The sequence below is a fragment of the Notechis scutatus genome, chromosome 4 (assembly GCF_049901735.1).
Source record: "Notechis scutatus isolate UNSWTSFEM ecotype Mainland chromosome 4, rNotScu1.2, whole genome shotgun sequence".
Classification (NCBI taxonomy): Eukaryota; Metazoa; Chordata; class Lepidosauria; order Squamata; family Elapidae; genus Notechis; species Notechis scutatus.
This window is the reverse complement of record NC_142012.1, coordinates 119767503-119782229: the sequence shown is the minus strand read 5'-3', so window position 1 is coordinate 119782229 and position 14727 is coordinate 119767503. Positions and strand designations below refer to the sequence as shown.

The 14727-nt window shown below is 37.1% G+C and overlaps 1 long non-coding RNA gene across 1 annotated transcript in view; it reads left to right on the top strand.

Moving 5' to 3' along the window:
* Window positions 1–7861: 7861 nt before the first annotated feature.
* LOC148130884 (uncharacterized) overlaps window positions 7862–14727 on the top strand; it is a 209593-nt gene continuing 202727 nt past the window's right edge. Inside the window, exon 1 of the long non-coding RNA XR_015749112.1 lies at window positions 7862–7978. This is a non-coding gene — a long non-coding RNA (uncharacterized LOC148130884). The remainder of the gene's footprint in view (window positions 7979–14727) is intronic.

Here is a 14727-nt window from a genome sequence, read left to right as displayed (position 1 = left end):
ATTTTCTATTAACTTCAAATGTTATTTTTGCTTCAATGTCTTTCAAGGTAAATTGATATTTTAAAAGCAGGATATGCCTTTGTGCCTAACCTTTAAAAACACATCAGAATGATCAACTTTTTTTCTGGTTTGCTTCCTCTTTGCTGTGTTCTTTTCTGATTCATAGAGATTCTACTTAAAAAAACAAACAACCTCATCCTTCCTGAAAAGCAAGTGGTGAAGTATTGAGTGCAAATAATCATAGGATTGGGGACCAAATAAATCAACTAAATACATTATTTTATAATGCATTTCATTTCTCAAAATATAATGAAAAGTATTTTGAACAAATATTAACTACAGTGATTTCTTATCTTTGACACTGAAAGACACACACACATACACACTCACACATTGTTATACTATAAACAAAATGTCCATCATTAACTCTTTATAGAAGCCATGACCATATAGATTCCATATTACTAGATGCTGTCAATGGTTTTTTAAAATACTTTAAATTAATTGACTATGCAGAAAAGTATTTATATTTAATAGTAGCAGGCTAATCAGGCTCTGATTCAACTGATTAACCATATAGATCACATATTTCTGTGTCCTGACTACCAATGGATGAATTTTGCATGCAAAATACTAAGACAGAAATGAAGGGAGAGAAGGAACCATATGAATATAATAATAATAATAATTAATAAATAATAATAATAATAATAATAATAATAATAATAATAATAATAATAATAATTAATAATAATAATAATAATAATAATAATAATAATAATAATAATAATAATAATAATAATAATAATAATCCCTATTATTTTCAAAGATGAACAAATAAAAATAACACTGCAAGTGTGGCTACATGCATTTCATGTTTCTTTTTGTCATCAAAATTAGAGTCTGGTCCTGGAAATCTCAGCAAACTAAATATTTGTTCAGAGAACTATCATCCTAATGTATGAATTGTTTTATTTTGTTTCTAGGGGAATGAATAGATTCATTAATTAGCACTGTCTCTTTTAAAAATTATTTTAATTTTTTTTTCCAGATTGGTAAGAAGTCCCAGGAAAATATTTATATTCTTTCTTATTTTATTTTAATTAATGATTGATCTGGAAGATGCAAGTAAAAATGCTGATTGCTGGGTGATCAGATTTCTTTGAGAATGAAAAGATGGAGAACATTATAATTACCTACCTCCTTAGTCAGAGGTTCTGTATTGCTTCTGAACTGAATTTATTGGTACAACCTTATGATGAAGTTTTCAGTTGAAGGAGTGATCTGTGTGTTCAACACCTTGAGATACTTATAAAGTAATAAAAGCAGGATACAAATATAATAAACAAACAAACAAGTTGCTCAGGTGCTGAACCACTCCCGAATTATGGCAATTGAGGATATGCAGAAGAAGTAAAAGAAGGGTGAGTCACACGGTCATTTGTTCACTGCTGCCATAGGAATACCTGAGTCTTGAGGGGGAGGCAGAAGAGGTAGAGAATGGGGAGCAGAGGTGGTAGTCAGCCAGTTCTGATGGTTCTGGAGAACTGGTGGCAGGAATTTTGAACAGTTAAGAGAACCGGTAAATACCACCTCTGGTTGGCCCACCCCATCTATTCACTGCCTTCTGACTCCCAGCTGATTGGAGTCTTCTTTTGTTGACCTGCACAGGAGAACAGAGCTGGAAAGCAGGTTAGTGGGCTGGAGTGAGAATGGGGATTTTGTAGTATATCCTTCCCCTGGAGTGGAGTGGAAATGGGAATTTTACAGTATCTTTCTCCTGCCATACCCACCAAGTCATGTCACATCCACCAAGCCACGCTCACCAAGCCACACCATACCACACCACACCCACCAAGCCATGCCCACAGAACCGGTAGTAAAAAAAATTGAATACCACCACTGATGGGTAGCACTGAGCAAATTTTCAAGACCTTTAAGGACTTTATGGTACCACATAGGATGGCTCCTCCTTTGCAATCCCACTAAAATCTTACAGGTGATCTGAGCTGTAGCTGTGTCTTTTTAGGCGGTCTGTTCTGGAGACTGTGCATGCACATGTAAACACAGGGCACGCCTCAAAGATGAAGTGGCTCTAATAATTGACAAGTTTTTCACTTGATATCCTGCCACGACTTATTGTATTCCCCTAAACCAGTGTTTAATAAACCTAAGTCTAAGATGTGGGGACTCAACTTTCAAAATTGTCGACCAGATTTTTAAGAATGAAGGCTTGGTCAAACACCTTGCATCTGCTTGTCTGAAGATATGATTGCCTATCTCACCTTTACTACTTTAATTCCATTCTACAGATGAAAGCTCTAGAGCTGCATATCATATCAAATTTTCTGCCACAAGTATATTTTCCACTGACAGTTTTCTATATGATCTATTATTCCTAAATTATGTGCCCCATTTGACTTGCCCTAAATTTAATTGAGCAAAGCTTTTTTCTTCACCCGCCACTTAGTATGAAAAATGTACCTAATACTTGGATCTATATCTTGAATTATTGTTCATAGAATCAAGATTACTTAGATGTTGGTGACATAGGATTAGGTGGCATGGGGTTTTTTTTATGCTTGAATAGATATATTTATTTTGAACCTAATTGGTTTAAAATGTAATTAATGTTTATATTAACCCCGTAAGTGAGTAGGTGATCAATGCTATTAGCTGCTCAGAGTCTCAAACTGTAAGGTGAGTGGCCACATAAATTGGTTAATTATTTTTCTTTTCTTCTTAGCATTTTCCTGCAAGTCCAGTGTCTGCTTTCATAGAATCAACCAAAGATTGATACATTTTATTGCATAAGAAACTGACCAACAAATTTGTCACCTGAGTCTGAGTTTATCAACTAATAGAGAATGACTTGCCCAATGTTAAGACAGAACTCACAGCCTACTGGTTTCAAGCCTAGTTCCTTAACTACTAGACCAAATAAATTGGTTAAATAAAGAGATAAAATCTCTATGTTGTGATAGGAGAAATGTTCTTATGATAAAGTTATTATATAATTATCAGCCTAAAAAGTAAAGGAGCATCTATTTTTTTTTTCATTTTACATATTTTAGATCTTCCAAACTGACTTATGTTTCTCTATGTCACCTGGAATCGGTTCAAGATCGGCAGCCATAAAAAATTGTTTAAAAAAACAAATAAATAATGAAAATATTACACTATAAACAATATTTTTATATGATAAAGTTGACATTTTTCTCTTAAATAAAGCCGGGCTGTTGCTTATCCCCCTTCCCCCAAATTTCCGTATGTTGACTTTCTTCTACTCTGCTAAGATAGTGAATAAGTACCATATTCTGAATTTACTTTGAATTATCTCACTCCAATTTCACACTCACAAAGGAAGACCTGATAATCTTCGGAAATGAAGGAAGGATATTGAAGAAAAAGTATGCATGGGAAGGGGTATTTATAGCTCCATGTCAAGCAATGTAGAAATTGTTTTTAGTTCCAGGGACCACAGTGGAGTTAAGCAGGCTCTTTCAACCAGTTCTTTGACATAATAATATCACTGCTTCTGGCAACTGCTGGGGAACAGTAATTACTTTGACAGCATTTTATTCTCTGTGAGATAGGGAAGTGCTACAGATAATGTGTGTTTTTTTTATCAAGTATTATAAGTAATTGCCTTTAATTATCATGACAAAAGTTCAGTGTTAGATGATTACATGTTGACCCCTCTTCGGAACTTCAGAGCAAGGGCAATTCTTTTATTCTTATGGAAAGATACTTCCACCACCACCACCCCGCAAACAATTATTATATACCCAATTCTGCATTTGCTCCTCTCTTTACTTCTATTTTGCTGGCTATGCTGCTAGCAAAATGCCTGTGTTATTGGCTATGTTCCTGTATGGAAATGGCATAAACGGCATTTATATGGGCCCTCTGCTAGACTGACAGATTGAAAATGAAATAGATTTTTGACTTAAAGTCAATAACCTTTTCAAGCTTGAGGTGAGACAAATAAAAGAATTGACAGATTTTAGACTTTGTATGATATTATATGTACTTCAGACAGCATCTATTCACAGGGGTTTCATTTTCTTCCTTTTGAAGATTATTTAAAACACCAATCAAATCATTATCATTTATAATCCTAAATCTTGAGCAGAAGTCAGCTTAAAAATGGGGAAAGGATATATATCAACCAGAAGTGCCGAGAGTACATGGTGTTTTTTTTTTTTAATCATTCTGGGAAAAGGGATTTAGGAACTGATCTCTAGTTATTTAAATACACTTCAATCTACCTTTCAGACAAGGTAAAAACAGTTCAAGTGGGTTGGAATGGGCATAGATTTAATACATTCTTTGATGTCACTAATTTAATCTTAATAAAATCTGGCAAGAGTTTATACATACTTCTTTAATAGAATCTAATTCTGCTCCAATGGCAGCAGTAGTATCTTTATTTCAGACATTAATTAGCATAAAACATTGCCCAATGATAAAATTATAGGCCTTCTTTGATATTAGTCTAGTCTATTTATTTTGAGAAATCACTAACATTTAAGTTTCTAGAGCAAAATATAGAATCATGGTACTAATATTGCTACATCACAGTATATATTTATGTAATTTGGATGCTAATATACAAAACGATGGTATAATATAGCTAAAATAATTAAGATAGGCAACATGAAATATAAAATCAGCATTTCACTAAAACTCTATTTAATATGATAATATAAAAGCTATATGGTATAAAAGTGTTATAGAAAAAAGAACAGCAATAGCAGTAAAAGACTAAACAATACCAATAGAATAAAACTTGATGGGTGTAGCCTTTTTTATGGCCCTTGAATGGCTATGAATAAATGAATTAAATGGTGGAAGTCATGAGCTGTACATAATAAACACCTAGACACTAACTGTTATTGACTATCAGCGGACACAATTTATACATAATATAATTAAATGTCGCTACATTTAGAGAGGTAAATTATTTTGATCATCTGTAAGTAGTGTAAATAAAATTTATCAGAGCACCCTGGAATTGTAGATGAGAGATATAATCAGCTGAAAATTAGCAAGCCTGTAAAACTGATCATGAAAATAACATGGACCATAGGTTCTATGACAGCTGTGCACAGCAACGATGCTGTCCTTCAAAAAGGACTTGTTTGTATTTCCCTGCCAAAACTGCTTTGGGAACATACTTGAAATAGAATATAGGAAGAGCTTCTAAATTTGAATGTTGAATTTTGATGCAAATAAACTGGTTTAAAATCTAAAATTTATTTATGAATATATTTTTTGAGACAACCAATTCTAATTGATCTTCTGTGTCCAAAATCCTTTGTTTTAACATCTAGTTAACTTGGTCATAAAAAAAACATTTTGTTAGGATTATTTTTTTCCCCAGGAAATTATTGGGAAATTGTCTGCCAGAATTATGTAGACAATCAAGCTAGATTTTGAAACAAAAAAAAAGGATTCAGAAAAAAAACCTCCTGCTTATAGTTGGAACATCATGTATGGAACCCAGTGCATAGCTGAGAAGCTATTTCCAAAAAAATCTAATTTAGACTGCTTCTGGATAGCTATATATAGTCCTGGTTGATCCCTATAGTAGCAGTGATTGGGTTTTAGTTACAAATAGTTTAATTGCAGCCAAAATAAGCAATGTGCCTTGAGCATATGGTTACTCTTTATCTGCACTACTATATTCAGCATGAGTATGGAAAGGACTGATTCCCCTCTGCTCCAGGCAAATACCAAAGTCAGACGGATCTCTAGCAAAATAATGCCTAAAAGCTCTCCCCTTTCCTATGCAATTTTAAAATTTTGATTTTTATCACAGCTGTTTTGTTTCATCTGCTCAGAGGCATATATGACCTAATATACTGATAAAGGATAATATTTTAGTTCAGGGTTGAAATGAGGGTTCCTTGGTGGTCTCTGAGCTTGCTTGTTTTCTTGAAGACATTTCATTACCCAAACTAATAATATCATCAGTGGTAATAAGGAATGAGGTTTGCTCTCAATTAAAATTCAATTCAAACTGACAGCAAACCCCATTCCTTACTAGCACTCATGATGTTAGTTTGGCTAATGAAACATCTGCAAGAAAACAATCAAGATCTGAGACACCAAGTGATACCTCATAACCTAATGTTCTTATCTTCTATTTTTCTCATAACAATATTGAGAGGTAACTGGACACCCCACCAGCTGATGCCCAAAGGATGATCACAATTTCTGGTTTCTAGTCAATCAGTTTAGTCACTACACCAAACTGGCAACTCCAGTACTTTAATAGGCTTACAACATGCAAATATTTTTATTAATTACCGTATCAGCTTGTAGTCTCAAACAAAATAATTTGGCCAGCCTCTGCAATCATTACAGATAAATGATTCCCACAGCTATATGCATTTTTCTGTCTTTCCTGCCTTTGGCGTTGAATATGTATCACATTATCCTTCTTTTCTTCCCCATTTCATACAAAGAATATACTGTAACAATAATAGTATATCTTTGTAGTATGCTAGCTGGAATGAAATAACATTATCAAAGGTCCATTTGGATGTTTTATTATTTATGTAATAGCACCTGAGAGTTCTGGCTCATTTCACCAATATTATAGAATTGAGAAAATAGCAATTTCTAATCTGCCTTTAAATATGCAATAATATATAGTGTGCATAAATAATTGATTGAAATTTAATTGCCCAAACTCTAATTTTATAGGTATAATTTGTCTCTCTATGTTTCACTGTTATATAAGAACAAATCTATTAATTTTATTTTCTCCCCAATCCAGTCTTTTTAAGTCCTAAATATTTCCTTTTCATAAATGAATAAACTGGTAATTCTGGTAAAAATGGAGCAAAATTCGCAACTGTCATTACAGCTTATTGAATATAAGGCTTTCAGCGGGGATGAAAGTGAAGCAGAATATAGCCCTACTTGACAAAGGGTGGGGGGCTGTTTTCCTAGAAGAGAGTGGAATCGTAACTTCCAACATGAGGAAGTGTTAAGAGATCCAGACTCCTTAATTACGAGGAATGGGAGGAAAAACACAATCAAGTTTACTCAATTATGTTAATATAGCTTCAATATGGAGTCTGTTTCCTGATCTGGGTAATTTTGAAGGGCTGACAGTACATGAGTGAATTGAGAGAGCATCTATAAATAAAAATGTGGATGTAGATTTTTTCAAAGTTTGACCTTTCTAGCAATTAGAAAGAAATAATCAGATTCCTCTTTTCAAGTAGATTTGTCAGTATGGGCCATCTCTATAATGGATACACAGAAGAGTTTTTAGCAGCCATTTATAATAACCAGATCAGGACACAACTCCATGGGAAGATTAGAATTGTACTTTATGTTTTGGCTATTGTGGCTATTGTATGGTTCCCTCAAAGTCCTCTTCCTGATTCTCTATAGATTTACCATTGTAGCCGATGGCTAAGATTATGAGATTCTCAAACTCCCTTTTTCAAAAGACTCCTGTATCTTCTCATCTAGCCCTACTTCCTACCTTGGACTATATCAGTTGCCACCAACTACATTCCAGGACATAGCTGGCACATGGTATCTTATCTCTAACCACAGTGTGTGAGCCAGATCCCCTTTGTGACTAAAAGATCAAAATACTAGAGTTGAAAAATACTCTTTTTAAAAATGCCATTTCCTGGCTAGATGATTCAACCATTTCTTGGGTGACTGAACATTCTAATCATATTGTTAGAAAGAACTTTTTAAATTCAGTGATGAATCCTAAACAAGAACTGTATATTCTTGATGTTTTTTCCACTGAGTTTAATGGTCCTTATATTGACTGTGTTGGATATTTAATTGTTATGAGGAAAGGAAAAAAGAAAACCTTGCCCTTTAAGGAATAGGCAAAGTTCTTTCCTTTTGTGGATTCAAATTTCCTGGCTGGGAGAAATGCAAAATGATTTGGTCTGCTGCCTTGAAAGTCAGAATCAGTTTATTAATAGGAAGGCAGGTAAGAAATCTCACAGCATTCCTAGGATTAATCTAATAAGTGAGTAGAAAAACCTCTCTTTTATACACTTCAGGTTCTTTGATTTGTAGGTGTGAATCTTTGGAGACTTTGATTTGTGTGTGTTGAATTCCTGTCTCTTTGGAATCTCTTCCTGGGATCTTGGTTTTATGGTCCTGATCCTTTGTAGTTGCTTGTTTGCTATCATGTTTCCTTCCTGCCATGCCTTTTGGTTTACTTTTCACAAGTTTTTATAACTTGCCATCTATTTGATTTCTATGGGAAAGGATCTTAGCTAGTTTGGAGGGTTTTTTTCTCTGTATCTCATGACTGTAATTTTCTCCTTCCTTTGTTGTGAAAAGTAAGCTGGCTCCAGCTATTTTAATAGCCCTACTTGACAAAGGGTGGGGGCTGTTTCCCTAGAAGAGAGGGGAATCGTAACTTCCAACAGTTACAAATGAAACCTATCCATCCATTTCCTGAGCTAATTTAGGAATAGGACTTCTAGCACTTCTCTCACAAAAATACCGGATTGGAGAACAAGCCTTGCAACCACTTTTCCACACCAGCAACAAATATTTTAAAACAAGTAGAGAAGTAGAGATTTCACAACTGAAATCATACACACAACCTTCTACAATGCTATTACAAATCTGGGACTGGAACAACTAGTAACCAACAACACTAGACTAAAAAGTTAAATAAGATGGAAGAAAGCCCCATCCCATAAAAAAATTCCATCAGAGGAATGTGGAAGATGAAATTTTTAATGTATTAATTTATAATATCTCACGAACATTTCCTACACCATTCTGGAGGAAAGGAAAAATTGGGGAAATGTGGTTTTCTTAACAAGTTATGGTTTCTTAATGTCTGTTGGCAAAATGGCTGTTGACTTCTGCGAATTGAAGTCCCACATCTTAAAGTTGCTGGAAAGAGCACAGTGATATAGTGGTTAAGGTGGTTGACTAAGACGGATAAACTCCAGGTTGAAGTCCATCCCAGTCATAGAAGCTTTCTGATGATTTTGTCTAACTACTCTCTTTAGTTCAATCTATTTGAGATACTAGTTGTTACAAGGAAAAGTAGGTATGCAATGTATGCTACTTTGAACTTCTGGAAGAAAGGCAGGATATAAATCTAATAAATAAATAAACAAAGTTAGCCTTGTCTCTTATTGCTCTTAAAGGTGTTCAATGCTTTAACATATACAGAAAAAACAGGAATTCTGCCAAAACAATAATAGCCTTGTTTCTTAGAAGGACAATAGCCTTGTTTCTTGTCTATTTTAAGATTGATAGTGAGATTACCATAATTAACTCTCTATGCCTAGAGCTTTCTTTTGCTAATCAGCAACTACTAATGGCTTTTCTTCTTTTCTGATTTCCATAAGATATCTATTTTGTGCCAGGCAGAAAGATGACATTTAAAGTCAGGCAGATCAGTTGTCAAGTTTCATGTGCCTTGCAAATTTGCCTTAGAGCTCCTACATACAAAAAACTTGTGATCTAGGCATAAAATTCCTATGAACCACTACAATTATTAAACAGAGAATTCCCATATCTATACATACACACTATAGCATCTACTGATAATATACATTTGAGATTAATAAACTGGAAAATTGTGATCTTGAGGTTAAGTATAACAGCTTAGAAACTTGCTAACAGCTTAGAACCCTCATCAGATCCCAAAGAGGTCTCCATTAATAGTGCATCTAATCCTGTTCCCATGACTAATACATTATTATCTCATTTGAATTCCTAAGCAAACCAACATTATCTATTCTTTCCAGGCAGACACACAAATAAAATGCAGTTGTCTTTCTGACCATGTGTATTATAATTCTTGCAATACAGTTCTTGGCTCAGATGCAAGAAAATGCACACTTATGAAACTGACATGCAAAAATATGGATTTTCATGCATTTTTAAATCATAAGGAATAAGAGTTAATTGCTTTCAAACTGCCACAGTCAAGAAATAGGAACTTAGTTCTTAAGAACTAGGGGGAGGAGGGAGACAGTTTTAGGATGAATATTCTCAAGGGTATGCCAGCCATAAAACCTCCAGGCTTTCTGCTCACTTAATTTAAAAAATCCTTTAATTAAAAATAATAATTAGGAATCTTGCATGCTGCAATTTTCAGCTTCCAAGATTAGATAAAATGAAGAATTCTTTCACATCTTTTTACCCCTCCCTCAGCATTTATAAAAAATATAAATGACAGAAAGCTGCCTATCTAAGAAAGTACTGGAGAGGGAAAAATGGGAAATGAGAGTAGGAAATTATTAGATCCTCTTAGGAGTTTCAAAGGGAGATGTATTACATTCTATATAAGTTTGTAGGCCCTTACCTTTTAAAATTGTATATCTGTAAGCTGGCTTGTTCATTTTTGGAGGAGTGTTTTTTCAAATATTTACATAGATGTCAGCTGTTCCAGGCAGACCAGAGAGGAAATACATTGTAAAATTACATTAATAGAATTTTGAAAGTCTGAAAGTATCTTGAGAATTTAGGAAATTTCCCTTCAGAACTTATTATGCCACTCATTATGCTGCTGTGGGCTATCTATGTCTTCCCTTATGTGATTATTTCCTAGGCAGTATTTCTTCACTCTGTTTCTCCAGATCTTTCTCGCATACCACTGCAATGCATTTTATCTGGGGTTTGTGTAATGAAGAGAGACAAAAAAGTATTGTGTGTATTTTTTTTTCCTCCTAAATTTCACTAATTGTACTCTTATGAAATAGGCCAAATAAGAGATTTGTATTTAAGCCCATGCTTGCTTTCAATTTATTTTTTTAACTTATTATCATCTAATAATTCCCAACTCTCATTTTATGAAAACACAATCAACACATTCCCAAAATTCAAAATGTGTTCACCAGTCCAGTTAACAATATTTTTAAGGGAAAATAATTTTTATGTTAATTTCTTCTTAATTATTTTAAAGACTGAGAGGCTTTTCTCAGATACAAATAGTTACAAAAAGGTTCATACCTGAGAGTAAAATTCCACATGAGATAATAACAAGACAGTTCTAACTGATGAAGGACAAATTAGAAAGAGCCAGGAGACATAGCTGGCTCTTAGCAGAGTGACATAGATATTTCACACGGACTTGCCTTCCTAATTTTTCTTGTCTTCAGACTGCTCTTTCTAAATTTGTCCTGTGAGAGAAATCTACTTGAAAATAATACAGCCTGGAAAGCAGGAGTCTGAAACTTCATGAATGACAACTTTGCTTTTTACATGAGGCTGGATAGATGTACTCATAATCCTATATCCTGTCCTGACTGAAAAAAGTCAACATAAATGGCAATAGCATTTTTCTACAGTGAGAAAATAATAAAGTAATTTACATTGCATTTGTATATCAAGTTTTTTGTGTTTGCATAATAAGACATTTAAAACTTTTTTATCACTATTCTCTGGAAGTAGAACAAGAGGTTGATGTGTTTTATTTAAAACAAAGAAACAAAGAAAACTTTCAACATTCTTGCATTTACTAAAGTGACCTCTATCTATAAGAAACACCTGATTTCTTAGGACATGAGAACTCCTGGTTCCTTTACAGAGGTCCATATTCTGTTTTGTTAGTAACAGTCTATGTATTCAGTAGTCCCTGTAACTCAAGACAGAACTCATGGCAACATTACAGGAATTCTGTGCTCTATTTCATTCCTGATCATTGTATCTAACTGTCCCTCTAGTATTGGCTGAAAGTTGACTTATTAACTCATTAACTGTTCATGAATAATACATTTTGATGATAAAACTTCTCTCTCATTCCTCACCCATAGTGGAGACACCTAGGTTTTTTATTTGATCCAGCATTAAAGTAGGGTTCTCCATCCCAAAGGAAGCCATATGTGTGATATATGATGTGTTGTGAATCAATAAAAAGTAACTAGCCCAAATGCAAATCGGGTTTTGAAAGCCTGCACACCTGATTGGTCCTTAAACAACGAACAAGGATTGGTCCATAACAAGTCCCTGATTGGCCAATATTAGGACACTTCTTATTGGATATTAGTTGAACTTGTTGCACATATTATTGGTTAATAAGGTAGCAGCCAACCCTATAAAAGGGTTACTGCTGCCCATAGCCTTGCTCTGTTCTGTTCCATCTACTGTTATTAAAGAGTTGAAGTCACTGGTCAGATGTCTGGTCTCCATTATTCTCCAAACTTAACACTGGCGACGAGGATGGGATACGGAGACCGAAGAGCTGACTGATCTACAGAGCAACCAACAGAGCACGTGGTGAACACGCACTATCAACGGCAACATGGCCAGCGGTGCCGTACCACCCGCTCCATTCGACCCAGAAACCGAAGACTGGGAGTCGTACATGGATAGGTTCCAGATGTTTCTGGAGACCAACAACTTGAAAGATGCAACAACCAGCAAAAAAAGAGCTGTATTTCTAACCCACTGCGGGCCTACAGTGTTTAAAATGGCAAAATCACTTGCCAAGCCAGCAAGTAAAAGCGATGGACTGAGACGTCCTCGAGCCCTTGCTACGGGCCCACTACGTGCCCACCGTGCCAACCTTAGTCAGAAGGCACGAATATTACCAGAGGGTCCAGCGGAAAGGCGAAAGCCTTGCCAACTACGTCGCAGACCTCCGCAACCTTGGAGGCCTCTGTGGATTCTCTAACTTAGAAGAAGCCCTCCGAGACCGCCTAGTTCTGGGCCTAGAAGACTGCACGATCCAGAGCAAAATTATGGCTAAGGGGGACATCAGCCTCACCGATGCCCTTAAAGAAGCCACTGCAGCAGAAGCCACCAAGAAGTCGGCAGCCGAATACGCCGCACCAGCGCACCGCTACGTCAACTCGCCAACAATACCTCGCCTCGCTCAGAGAGACACCGGTATCGACTCACCACGAAGACCTAGAATCCCTGTCAGAAAGTGATGAGGAAGAGGTCAACCGACTCCGAACGGAACGAGACCAGTTCACACAACGCTCACTTCGACCTTGTGCAGGATGTGGGCGAATCACCCACGATCCAGCTGCAAATTCCTCGGACGCACTCTGCGCGGTTGCGGGAAAAGAGATCACATCGCAAAGGTTTGCAGAAGCAAACAAAATTCCAACTCCAAACCCCGACATGCCGAATGCCAGTCTTCAGGATTCATCGGCACACCCGAGACAAACTGAATCACCAATGGGGAAGCCACTCCTACAGAAACAAACCGTCCACCACTTCCACCAGGCGGGAAGAAACCAGGCGGGAAGAGACCCACCAGACAATCACCATAGGCCACGCTACATCCCTAGATGCCGGGAAAATCAGAGTGAAGGTCGCTATCGAAAATAAACCTTGTGTGATGGAGGTGGACTCAGGATCATCCCTCTCGATGGTGTCCTGGAAGACGCTCCAACAGCTCGTTCCGGACGATTCGCCGCCAAGACCTCAACCCTCAAAGGGTTATACTCAAAGATTACCAGGGTAACCGAATTCCCGTTGTCGGGTCCCGCCGATTCAGGTCTCTTTGAAGGACCGCACCGTCGCACTGCCACTGACTGCCGTTGACCGTGACCGGCCTAGTCTTTTAGGCCTGCAATGGTTCAGACCGCTCGGAATCACTGTAGCGGAGTCCACCGTGCCGAGAGCAACGATTGGGAGGAAGCCCTCGTGCAAGAATTCCAAGGCGTTTTGGCGAACGGACTAGGCAAGTACAAGGGGACCCGATCTCATTTAACTTGAACCTGACGTAGCACCCATCCGCCTTAAGCCGCGTCGGGTGCCGTTCGCCCTGAAACCTAAAATCGACGAACAACTCGATAAGCTAACAGCACAGGGCGTGCTGGAACCCACCGACCACACCCGGTGGGAAACCCCAATAGTGACGCCTATCAAGCCTGATGGGTCACTGAGAATTTGCGGAGACTACCGGGCCACCTAAACCACGCACTTCAGCAAAGTGCATATCCAGTGCCGGTAGTGCAACACCTGCTCCATTCCTGGGCGGCGGGAAAGTTTTCGCTAAATTAGACCTAGCGCAGGCGTATCAACAATTGCCTGTAGATCCGGCCACCGTGGAGGCGCAAACTATCATCACGCATAGGGGCGCATTTAAATGCAACCAGCTCCAGTTCGGGGTGAGCGTCGCTCCAGGAATCTTTCAGAGCTTAATGGAAAGGCTGTTACAAGGAATAAGAGGGGTCGTACCGTATTTCGACGATGTACTCTTCACCGCCCCTAACAGAGACATTCTAGAAAAATGACTCGAATGGTCTTACACGTTCCAAGACGCGGCCTCAAAGTTAAAAAAATAAATGCCAATTATGTACCGAAAGGGTGGAGTTCTTGGGATACCTCCTGGACAGTCAAGGAATCCATCCCACTGAGGACAAATTAAAGGCAATTAAGAAGGCCCCCACTCCAAGGAACAAGGCAGATCTACAGGCGTTCCTTGGACTTATCAATTTTTATAACGTCTTTTTACCCAATAAAGCAACGGTAGCTGAACCATTACATAGACTCTTAGACAAAAAAGCAACGTGGGTTTGGGGACAACGTGAACAATACGCTTTCCAACAAGTAAAGAAATTGCTAACTTCTGATTCTGTACTTATGCAGTACAACGAGACTCTGCCGTTAACTATTACTTGTGACGCCTCACCTTTTGGGGTTGGAGCAATCCTGGCCCACTTACCGAACGGAGCAGAAGCTCCCGTCGCGTTTTTCGCAAACTTTAGCTAAAGCTGAAAGAAATTATAGTCAGCTTGATAAAGA